The sequence below is a fragment of the Archocentrus centrarchus genome (genome assembly GCF_007364275.1).
Source record: "Archocentrus centrarchus isolate MPI-CPG fArcCen1 chromosome 18 unlocalized genomic scaffold, fArcCen1 scaffold_23_ctg1, whole genome shotgun sequence".
NCBI lineage: Eukaryota > Metazoa > Chordata > Actinopteri > Cichliformes > Cichlidae > Archocentrus > Archocentrus centrarchus.
This window is the reverse complement of record NW_022060145.1, coordinates 7820714-7833987: the sequence shown is the minus strand read 5'-3', so window position 1 is coordinate 7833987 and position 13274 is coordinate 7820714.

Below are 13274 nucleotides of genomic sequence, written 5' to 3'. Positions count from 1 at the left end.
TGTAAAAATCAATAACATGTTTTTAAAACCTCACGCGTGCCCGAGGTTGCGTTACATGGTTACTGCACCGAAATGACAGCAGAATCTGTCATTTGCTGTGTGAGCTGCCTCTGTGATTTATATTTATGTTTCATTGTGTTTGCTTTGTGCTTAAGCTTTATATATGATCTAATAAGATTTTTTTAAATAAAAAAAGCAAGATACACATGATGAACTGGTATATGTACTTCTGAATACAAGTATTGGTGCTGGGCATAACTTTAATTTAGTTGGTTATTCCAGCTGCTTTTTCCTGCACTGAATGTGTGTTTCTAGCAAGAAATTTTGTATGATTTTCTATAGTAGCAGAACACAAGCTTTTTCATGCACTGACTCAGCATGCTAAGTTATAGATAAAACCCTTTGTTTGTCATCATCCTACAGTACTCTCATTTTAGTTCCCCACCTATGGGATGTTTACGCTGTGCATACGCTGATTGTGTCTCTAAAAACGCTGCACTGTGAGAAAGGTTCAAAAATCGAACATGACGAGAAGAGTGTAACAAAGTGACCGTGTCGCAGTGTTATCACTGCTACAACAAGCCATCTATTAACCAATGAACAAGACACACACACGCACACACACACTGCTCAAATACAGCAAGAGAAATGCATCATAAAATCAAAAGTCAACATCGGGGTCAGCCTGAGCAAAACCTCACAGAGACAGAACACACACTCGCTGCATTAGCGATGACCTGCTAATGAAAAACTGCTGTCAAAAAGAAAGTACATATCATCACTGCAAAAAAAAAAAAAAAAAAAAATCTATATCTATATATCCTGTAATATTCAGAGGAGATTGGAAATTAGAATAATTTGTGTCTGGTCCAACTAGCGTAGACCTCTAACTTTGACACAAACTCAGGCCGCTTAACAGTAAACGTTCAATAAACACAAATGAGTGCAAGATGGTGTAAGGTCCTGAAATGGTAAAGAAAAAAAATAAAATAAAACAGCAATTTTGACATCAAATGTTTTGATTGGCAGAAGCTTTTCTGTGGCCTGTAAAGTCAGGCTTCTTCATGTTTACTTTAAGTGACTGCCAATTCCCTGTGTGCCATCTGTTACTAAATATACTAAACTTACTGGATGCATTTAATTCTTTTCTTTTTTTTTTTTTGTGAGCTTACTTCATGCAAGGACAAACAACCACACACACTGGCATGTTGTCTATTCTTATGACTTATTCAAAATTGTTTGTTTAAAAGACTCAAAAATAGTCCTGATCCCGCGTCATACAATTGCCATTTCCACATGTGGAAAACCAAGAGCCCCTCTGGATATATGCTGAATACAAGCATCGGAGTTTTTGACACTGTGAGGGCGGACGTTGGGATCGGACCATTACTTATTCATACCTAGGAGCCATTTAGGAGATTTAGTCAAACAGCCTTTAAACCTTTGGACTGTGGGATGCAAAAATTCTGTATTTTGAGAAGCAAAAATCATTGTTGTAATAGCATTTTGACATTGATGTTTTTTTCCACCTGTCAAATCCTGTTTTTCTCCTTGTATTTGTTAGGCTGTTACTGTGCTCAAATGTTTTTATTTCATTCCCTTAATGGTAAACTGTGGGTGTAATAACTCCATTGTAGTCATTGAGATTTATGGACTTCCTGTAGCGGATGCTAAGTTGCTTTTCTTGGTATACTAATCCGAAAAGGATAGTCTTGGGAGAGTTTCACATGGATTGGTCGACTAATGTTTCTGACTACTTGAAGGAGATTTCTTCAACCCCCACTTTCTCAATTTACTTTACAGGCTTACTCTTTAAGAACTCTTTAAAATCCCCTCCAACTGATTGATTTTTATTTTTTTTACAGCAATGCAAAAAAAAGAGAAAAAGTGACCTTCATCTTGCACCTATTTTCTTCATTCAGTCCAACATTTGTTACTCTTGTGAATAAGACTGTGACATTAAAATGATCAAACCAAAGCATCTAGTCCATAGTTTCTCCATAGACTGTTTCTGCCAGTGAATAACCGGAGTTCACTGGAGTTCATTTGCAATGATTAGAAATAAATGCACTTCCCTTGTGTGAAAAACTCTTTGAATTTGCTCGCAACCTCTCATTCATTTAATCCTGCAAAATGTTTGGCAGATGGTGAAATCCAATAACAGCAGTTCTGCTTTTTCCACTCCCCCACCCCACCCCACCCCACCCCCCACGATGTGAGATAGGTACTTATTGCAAAGCCACATGGGCTCTTCTTTTAGTAGACTTTGCTGTATCTTATCTTTTTTTTTTTTTGTCTTTTTTGATGTGTGGGGAGGGGAGAGAGGGTGAGGACAGTGGATAACCTAATTCAAATAATATTAATAATGATAATATGATTAATTATGTTTATGTCACTACTTTAAATGGCTACATTAAATAATGCCTCTTGGTTATTCCTGATCAAATATCTCTCAGAGCAGTTTAAGGCCTTTCACACTATTGATCCCAAGAAAGTGACTGATGAAGATAATTTGATACCTTTTTTTCCCCTCATCAGTTATGTGTAAAGCTACTCAACAATGTGCTAGCAGGAAAACATTTTCCATTCTTTTGCAGATTTGTTTTTTCTAACACAGCAAATGTTCCCTTGTATGAGGGCGTCCAAACCACTGATCTTATGACTATAGAGCAATATGCAAATTATCCAACATTCTGGAGTTGCTTACACATTGTCAACTTCAGAAATTTCCTAACAACAAATCTGCTCTGAGCCCGTATCAGTCTGGGTTCAGACCTGTGAAGAACCATTGTTTCATGAACAATATTGTCAGTGCATTAAATAAGATAAAAAAAAAGGCCTTGCATTATTCTGCACTTTTATATAATCTGAATTTTATTGATTTAAGTTTAGGCGATTGTGTAATAATTTTATTGACTGCTGCATAAAATTATTTGTTCTCAGTCTTTTAGGCACATTTATATGCAGATGACACATTGTACTGTATTCCAGATTCTGCTCAACTAGGTATGGAGCACGAGATGTGTAATGTTTGCAACATTCTCCAATCTGTACCTAATAGTCTTATACTGACTACATGTAAAAGTCTTTTTTAAATAGAGCCAGAAGTGATTGCAGCAATAATCTTTACATATCCACAGTCTCCTCAAGTGAGCTAAATAAATACCTTGTTATCTGGATACATGACAAAGTTACACTGAAGGCAATCATTTAGCTTCTGTTTGTATTGTTCTAATTGATTTGGCACTTGTAACTGGCTCTTGTACACTTAATGAACTGAGGAAAGCATCTTTTAAACTTTTTTTTTCTTTTCTTTTTAGCGTGAATCATTTTTCAAGTTTAAATAAGTGAAAAACTTTATTTTTATTTCCATACAAACATCACAAATTACACTAAAATTCAAATAAAACAACCATGCATACCAACCGTCACTCCACAGAGGAAAGAAAATAGACACCACAGAGAATGTCGATGCTGTCACCGAGATATGCTGAGGTGGAGTGACCCAGTATCAAGCAATGCACAATACTCCCTTTGATTTGACATGTTCCCCTATACTGGCTGTGTCCCATTTTAACACTGCACAGATTGAGAGCGGTGATGCTCCTTGTTTCTCAAAGTTTGTAAGTGAGCACCGTGCAGGTACATGCACGTGTGTGGGCAAAACCCCGCTCTGTTCTGAAATGTATTTCCAGACCCCGGTGCTTGAGATGTGGGGGAAGAAAAGAGGGGAGATTGAAATGTAAGGAGCTGCTGCAGTGGCGCCAAAGTGATCTGAAGGGTGCCATGGAGACGCCTGTCATGGGTTGGGGAGGTCTTGTGATGTTGACGTGTCTCTGTCTGCAAAGGCTGACAATCTGCTAAAGTCAAACTCTGTAGATGAGTGCTCTGTGTGCTTTCCTGTGTGTGTGTGTGTGTATGTGTGTGTGTGTGTGTGTGTGTGTGTGTGTGTGTGTGTGTGTGTGTGTGTGTGTGTGTGTGTGTGTGTGTGTGTGTGTGTGTGTGTCTGTGAATGTGCAGACGTATGAATTTCTGTATATTCTATGTCAGTGTGTTTGTGTTTGAGTTTTGCTCACTGCGTAGGTGTGCGCTTGCTCTTTGTAGAAGTCTACTTTGATTCCAATACATCCAAAGAAGGTGCTGCCTGCAGCGCAGTGACACGTTCAAAGGCAAATCGACCCAATTAGGACCAGAAAATGTTATTCTCATTTAGAACCAATGAGCACAAGCAACTGCAGCCGCAGACGGATGATGCAAAAGTATATTAACTTTGTACTGCTTGACTGACAAAAAAAAACAACAACAACAACAAAAAACAGTATAATTCTGTGTGTAATTTTTGCATTATCACCTATGTGAATCTTACAACCATCACTGGACAATTTTGATACCCGTTGTGCTTCTAAACTGTTTGTTCTTATCTTTCTGAAGAAGTGCATTGAGCAAAATTGTCATGAACTGACTTTCTAGGCCTAAAAAGGGAAAATCAAGTTAGTTCATCTGCCTCCAGAACACAATTTTATTCATGTTAACTCAGTGGCATTAATAGAAATGTCAACCTACTGTAATTTTCCAGACTGTTTGCCTTGACATTTTAATTAATTTTGCAGTTTTTGACCAAAGCAGATGCGGCCTGGATAAAGAAGAGCTGCCCTCGCTGGAGTTCTGTTAGCGTCTCGTGTCACATTAGGAGACTTGATTATTCTTTCACTGACTAATACCATTATTCGGTATATGGTAAAATATGAGTAGCTGCTGCTTTTTTTTGTTTTAACCTCTATATCATTTGTTGGTTCTTATTGCAGACTCTGACCACATTTCCAGTCATGATTCAGTCCAGTACTACCTGTTCCTGAGTGAACCCTTGATTTGTGGTTTGATATACTACTTCCTAACTCCCAGCCAATCTCACCCATATTGCTAAATCAATACGCCCCCCTGATGAATGTTCACCCTGACAGATTGCGGGTGACAAAAATCAACTCAAACATTTGCTGCATGTCCATTTAACAATCCATTTGTACATAGAGGATGAGGGGATGTTACCGGGCTCCGCGACACTATTCCTGTTTCAATTACGGCAGGACTCTCCAGAGGAGAAGGTTGAAATAGAGTTCACATCAAAAGAATAAGAGAAACATGCCTTTGACATCAAGGGAGGTGGTTTTATTGCATTAATTTGCTACATCTTCCATTTGTTTTTGATAGGTTAAACAATCGCAATACTCCAAACTCACTCGCGGCATGTACAGAATGATAAAACCTAATTAAAACTAATTTAATTGACTTCATTTCCCAGTCCTTTAATGTGATTAAACACTTTTCAGAAATCAGGTTAAATGATAATTCTTTCAGAGTGAAGATATTCAAAAAATTTCCATGTGTGATATTCAAGTGTTATGGGTTCACTAAAGAACAAATTCTGAGCGAGGATGTGTGAGAGTCGGCAGGAGGAGGGAAGTTCTTAGTGAGAAACTGTGTTATTTTTAAATGTCTGACTCATCCCTATTTACTTGTACTTCTCTGTCACCACCAGAGTTAGCCTGCATGACAGGAGCTAAATATTTTAAAAGTAATAACGGTACACTCATACAAACTTTTTTTTGTCTTACACTGCGGTATATCGGAGAGGTGCTCTTTACCAGTCTGTGTAGTGGTTAAAAAAAGACACTAATGGTATATATATGAATATATTTATATGGTCATTGAAGCGCAAAAGAAGTTTTGACACTGACATTTGACTGCAACTATCTTGTTTGTGTAAGACATGTTAGGGTACTCGCCTTCCACTCAGTAATGATATAACAAGACAAAAAAAAAAAGAGTGTAATTGCTGAAAGCGGCTCACTCGTGCTCTGTCTCAGCAACAGCACAAGCCTCCTTACATGACAATACCATCATCTAGGTCTTGAGGGAAACCTGCTAAGTCTGGCTCTTCAGGGGGTCTCGATTGCGGCTGGGCAGGTCCTTAGCCAGCAAAAGGAATTAGACACAATAAGGGAGCAGGACAAATCTGCCATGATGAGGCATGGCTGGAAAAGACAGCCAGATTCTCCAGTGGAGTGTGAGCAATTCACTACATAAGCACATCTCTGTGTGTCCAGAGGGGTCCCAATCTGAAGTCTGAATATCCTCCCAGCCAAAGCAGTAATTAGCCATGAGCCCCAAAAAAAAAACAAAAAACAACAACAACAGAAAAATCAAACAGAAATGTGGGGGGAAAATTTGAGGTGCAAAAAAACCAGGTAGAGAAGTGTGTCGGAAAATGAATAATTTCTTGTATATTTTTTAGGGCCCACACCAAACTTTTTTTTTTTTTCTAGGCAGATCGGGGTGTTCTGCTCCTGCAGGCACTAAAAATGTTGAACTTGCTGAGGCTATTTTGACTCGACAGAGCAAATTATGTTGAAAAGGGAAAAAGCCAGTCTCATAAAATCCATGAGGAGGAAACACAGTCGGTGGCATTTATTGTACAGTCCAGCGATCGCTCAGTATTCACAACGCTGTTAAATTTTTGTTCCCAAAATGAATAATCTGTAACCAGCGCTACATTTGTAATTGTCATCTAACTGTATTTATAAATTTATTAACATAAGCCTTTTTTGTCAGTGGCATCATATTAAAACCGTCATTCATACAGACATAAAAACTGGACTCACTGTGAAGGTCACAGGAGGGGTTTGTGGAGACGGCCATGATAACTAGCTCAGCTTGCTCCACTTAGGCACAATGCTCCTTGAAACAAAACAACAATATATGTGTAATATTTACTATAGGCCTTGTGACACAATCAGAATTTACACGGACTCCATAGCAGGAAGCTGCTGATGTTAGCAAGCTAAAATTTATCATTAAGAGCTAATGATGAAGTACACCAAGAGTTGCTTTTGCAGGTATTGCAGAGTTCATTAACACAGACAAGAAAAAAAACAACAAATTTTGATTAGATGACACAATTAATAATGGCTAGGGGATATGAATGTTGCCATCAAATTTCTTGTTGAATCACATTAATGTAAATCACAAAATTTAGCCTCGCAGTGGCACAAAACCCTTCTTCTTCTTTTTTTTCTTTTTTTTTTTTGCTAATACAGGTAATAGATGTTGAGGTATTTCAAAAGCATATAACCAGATAGATAATCAAAAGATTTCCCAGAGAATCAGAGTTTCTTCCCTGTGGGCCACGGATATCAGTTCTATAGTTTATTATGGTATTAATTTCCCTAAAAATTAAACATGTAAGCCCACTGATGTTGATGTGAATAAAAAGAAATTTTTTTCCTTTTTCCTCTGAGGAAAATAAGTGAGTACATGTACTCACTCATTGATTATTAGTAGTCAATTATTAGTGATGAGTGGTCAATATTTGTATCTGGAGCTTAAGGATGTACTTGTATTGCCAGTAGAAAGATGTTGCAGACCGATACCTTACAGATGGTGTGAGGGGACCACTTACTAGCAACCCGCACAGCCATAATCCAATTAAACGCCATTTATCAGATGACAGAGATTCATGCACGTGAAACATCCTCACACAAGCAGTTCAGGAAGTAACCGATGTGCTGAAGTGTTAGCGTTTGGGTTAGCAGACATCTTTATTGCATATGCTTTTCTATAGTGCCTCTCACTACCAAAGTATTTTATGCACAAACAACTCTAAAAAACAAAAAAAAAAGGACTCATGGGTGCATTCTAGTATGTCAAAAAGCAGCCGCACAATGATATCAATGCAAAGTGCATGACAGCCTGCATGCTGAAAGGCAATATGTAAGAGAGCAGTCCTGAACTTCTCGGTGTCACACACTCATCTGCATCTGTCACAATCCCCGTTTACAGGCCCCCCGGTCATGTCACACAGACATGTGAAAATAGTTGTTGAGAGAAAAGTGGATGGGGAGAAGTAGGCAACAGGGGCCGGGAGTGAGAAATCAAGCAATGATGAAATGAAAGCAAGTGGGATAAACAAGGGAGGAAAATAAAGAGAGAAGAAATGTGCAGGCAGGGTGGGAGACTGGGGAGAAAATATAAAAAGAAGGTGAAGAAAATCACCAAATCAAAGTGGCAAGGAATGCCAGACAGCTTTCAATTTAAGGATAAACTTCCCATTTTAGATGTGATCCAGACACCCGTACAGCTATAGCGATGTATCTTTATTTTAAAAACAAATGATGCTCACTTCCACTCAAGTATGTTGAAAGAAAATACATTGAATTACGCTTAATCGCTGGGCGTTCTCTGACTTAGGCTTTATTTCTTTTTTTTGCTTGGGCAAAGTTTAGCATCTTAAAATAAGTGCATTGTGTGAGTCACAGAGAAGGGCCGGTTCAGCACAAGTCATCACGAGAGAAGACGTGATATAAAACGCAGAGCACTCCAAGAGGAATTTATTTATACTAATGAGCCACAGAGGCTGGTCATTTAAAAGGCACGAGCGCATCCGTCATCTAACAAAACTGAGAGGGAGCTACCCTGTGACAAATTAAAAAAGCTACATCAGAGGCACTTAACTGGGAGCTCAAATCATAAAGGAGCGAGCGCCCTGACGTCATATTGACACACCAATTAGAAGAGTCATGTAACACCCTCTGGTAATATCACCAGACATAATTGCAGAGCTAAAATAGAATGATGGCTAGATCAATACAGAAAACCTTAGAGGGAGTAAGAATTTGTGTGTGTGTGTGTGTGTGTGTCTGTGTGTGGGAGAGAGAGTTTCATTGTGTAGAAGTCGATCTGCGGAAAGAAAAAAGGTGGGAGAGAGAGAGAGAGTGGTGGGAGGAGAAGTTCCCAAAGGATACCACCATTTCATAGCACAGTGCTTGGTGGTACCTCCTGGGCTGGAACTAATTGGTGCAAGATTAACTTTCCAGTGGGATATAACGACCCCGAGCAATGCCACACATCTATGGATCAGTGACATCGGAAGAGGCCAGTTTCCACGCCACGCGCCTCAAATGATTATTTGGCTCTGGACTGTCTGGCTACCACTTTAGGGACAAAAAAAAAAATGCGTCTGAAAATCCTGCTGGGCCCCGATATCAGCTCATGAGAATGCAGGATGTTGACGAACTGCTGTGCGTGTTGCGCCGGCAGATGCTGTATAATGGTTACAATATCAAACAGGATAACATGAGGAGAGAGATGGTCTTCTTAGAAGTAAATATTCAAGGGTAAAAATGTAGGTTTAATGAGTGTCATCTGGTGCTGTATGGGAAAATAATCAGAGAGGGGGAGGGAAAAAAAGCTTATGGTGTAAGCTTATGAAACATGGGCAAAATGGCATCTCCCTGCAGAGCAACAATGAGGACAAAACTGTGTTCTTTCATAGCTGCGTGCACACTTTTTAATTGTGCTTAGGCTGCATTGTTGTAGTTTGCATTAGCCCACAAACGGCTGCTTGTTTTCCTCACGCCCACTCCCGCTTTCACCACCCAGTCTCGACAACCCGAGGGCAGCATCGGTCAATTTCGATGTTGAACCAGTGGTCGGTATCAGACAGGCTTGCTGTTGACATGTTGATCTCTGCCACCATCGATCCAGCCTCTATTTGATTATTGGATGACAGCTTGTTTTGGCAGGATTAGGACTCCAACCTACAAACTCGCCCGGCCGTTCTTTGCAAAGTTGGTGTTGATTCACAAAGCGGCGCAGAGCGTGTCACCTTGATGTGAAAACACTGTTGTTTTTAAAGTTGTTTCCCCTAATGCTGTTCTAAAAGTTTATCCCAGAGTGTGATGTGAAACCAAGCTGCTTATTTTTGGTTGCATAACGCTCATTAGGAATATGATATAACATAAACATGCTCCATACACTTAATGATTCCTTCCTACTTCAATGAATTTGGTGCGTTTCTCTGTCTTATTTTTCAGATATATGCTCAGTCACTGCATTGAGCTGATTTTAAACCTAACTTCTCCACCCTTTCTAACTGATCTTCTCTCATCTCTTTCTCTCATATGAATGAAAACACACACACACAAAAAACGGGCATAATTGCTGTACTTTCCTGCCATTCTCATATTTTCACACCATCACTGTTTCTCTTCTCCATGTACCCTAAGGGCTAACAATTGTTCTTTTTTACCCAAGATGTTTCTGCACATAATAGGCCTTTTGACAGAATTTATAGTGACTTAAATAAAAAAAAAAAAAGAAAGGAAAAAAAAAACCCCTCATTCATCTGAGAAAAGAACGGTTTGAATATAAGCCCAGTTATAACAACAGACTTGACAAGGTGCCACTACCACAACTCATTTCACCTGTCAGCGGCGGGTGTATTGACACATGGAGGGGAGATGGCGTTTTCATGGGTGAGCGGCACCCTGTAGTGGAAACCATTTTGCAAGGTAACCAGACTATTTGTGGGTCATATCCTCTTTCAGGATGTGTAGCGTTTCATAACGCCTCACCAGCTCCCCACTATCAGAGAAATTGTTGTGTTTGACTTCCAGAGTGACATCCTGTCTTTATTTCAGTAAAACCACCATGCTGAGGCCTCATAGAAAACATCAAATCTACAGTCAGCACATGGCAGTGTGTATAAAGTGCACAAATAGAGGCAGTGCTGATCAGGGTGACACTGGAAGTCTTATTTTAACCATTACAGGAATAGGTGGAATACATTTAATGCAAAGAAATACATATAAGAAAATATGCCCATTTGTTTGTTTTTTTTGTTTTTGTTTTGTTTTTTAATGTATTATTCTCATTTTAAACCTGGCATGCGCCTGCTGTGCATGTGTGGGTCTCTATAAATTTCCAGCGTCACAGCAGGAACACAATTAAGCAAGTACAAACTGGTCATTTTCTCCCTTTCAATAAACGCTAATAGGTCTTTTCAGACCTCAAAGTACAGTGCTGGATTTCCACTGTTAACATGTTGATGTTATGCTGGTAAGACAGATTACCTCTGGATCCTTTTACCATAACTTTTTTAAACATTTGTTTACTGGGCAGGCTGTATATCTACTTAATGTCTCTCGTGGGTTTGTTTTCATCCTCTCAGTTTTAATGTAATATTTTGATTTCCCTTGTTTTGTTTTTTTTATTCTCTCTGTTGTTGTTGTTGTTGTATTGTTCACTGTATCTGGTGCATGGTGCAGCCCTGGTTCTGAATGAAACAAGCCCTTTCAGCTCCTTTTCTCTGAAAGCCACACCCTCCCTCGAAGCCTTCTTGCAACCGAATGGGATGAGCATATTAGAGACAGTGTCATTGATAAAATTAAGATCCAAGAGTAGGCAAAAAAAACAAATGCTGTCTGAAATCAAGCATTTACAGCAAGATATGCACTTTGCTTTAAACGTGCATGTCCACAACTGTAACAGTATTTAAGATGGAAAATGAGGCTAGAGGGCCACTTTACGCACCTACAAGCCATGTAACCTAAGGGTTCCAAAATGTCACTGTATCCCGAAACTCTGTACAATGAAGCCTCTGGGGACCAACAGTGCCCTACAAAATATCTTGGCCATCCCTCAAGGGCTTGTTAAGATATTTCACAGTGGGTCTAGCTGAGGAATGACCAGCTTTCTGACAAACCCAATTAGGTATTCCAATAGCTGTGCCACAACCCATGCTATAAGCATTGTCTAGGAATAGCCACCAAAACAACGTGTCTTAAAACAGAAGTTATAATGGTGTTACATCCCTGATTTGATTTGCCATTCCCTGAGGAAGTCACCTGGCTGTCTGTGGTCTGCCAAATGGTAATTAGCAATTACCAGACACTTGTTTACCTTGGCTCCCTACCAACACATTGTGCAACTAGTCATACTGAACTATCAGAACAATGAACTGAAGACTAAGCTGTGGATTCTAAGTGGACCCCAAGGCCTACTTTTTTATATCACACGCAAGAATTTGATTTAATATCAAACTGTTATTGCCACGGATTTGTTTTCGTGTATTTTCATGCAGGATACAGAAAAAAAAAAAAATGACACTGATTCTTGTGTATTAATAAGCGCTATGCACCCATTCAACCATTTCCCTGGGTAAAATTATTTATAGCATTGCTGTAACAGAGACACTCTGACTAAGATCTTAATGTCTGCGGCAAAAGGGCTTGTGTATCAAAATATGTTCGGTGTATTTGCTGAAATGATAAATTATAGCAGAGATGCAGCTCTGCCATTCGTCACAAATAGGCGCAATGAAAAGTAACAAGTTTGTGAGTCCACACAATAGACAATGTAGTGTGAAATTCTGCAATACCACCCATGTGGGCAGTGGACGCATGTGTGTCATATGTCTCGCGGAGCTGCTGAAGGTACAGACACAAAAGAAGATTGATGGAAAAGGGACAGGGTGAACAAGAAAGGCTTCACACTGGAAAGAAGAGCAGGCCACGCAGGTTTTAAAGGTAGCGAGAGGGCAACTTAGTAATTTTACTGTCCTTTAAATGAGAGGACATTCAACAAACAGATGAAACTCGTACTACAGACAGCTATAATACTGTCACAGGTTAATCCCTTTTCCCTGTATTTCAGAGATTCCAGACTGCAGTGATTCCTGCTCATACAACTGAAGCACCTCACATTCAAGAATCCAATTAAGTTTAAATTCTCTACAAACACGCATTCCCTAAGTAGTAGCACTGGTGTATGGTATGTATAGCTGTACTATACATCACTATTATCACATTAGGTTTCTATTCCAAGACCCAATGCCTGCCCCAAACTGTAAAAAATGAACTAAGACATGATTTATCCCTTTACAGGAAGACTCTAAAGCCCAGTGCTGACCCATACAGATAAACCTGACTGTGCCATAACAGTGGGGTAAAACAATTAAGCCTAGCCTCTACTTAGCTCACCAAACATGGCCCAAGTTTCAAATAATGAGGTCAACATGTGTAAGGAATGCCCGTGGCCCAAAAGCTCAGGCTTCAGACATTGCTTTTTTTTCTACTCTCAAAACTTAATGATGTCACTGAGAGTGAAAGTAGTAATCTCAAGCCCACGGCTACCACTCTGAGCAAAGGTGTGCCATGGACACGCTGTTCAAACCTTCTGTTTATGACAGGGAGACAGAAAGCATGAATTAAATGGGATTATTTTGATCAGATTTCTTTGGGTTAAAAAAATGTTTTACTTACAGCATGTGGACCCATGGGATCATCTCTGGCTGTGATATGCTGCCCACAAACCGCTGTCATTGATTCTTCCTGATCTCTGCCTTTACCTGACTTAGTTAGTACACTCTGACCAAATGAGGAGCACAAATGAATATTTTAAAATACCTATTCTGAGCGGGTGTAAAAATTGACTTACGC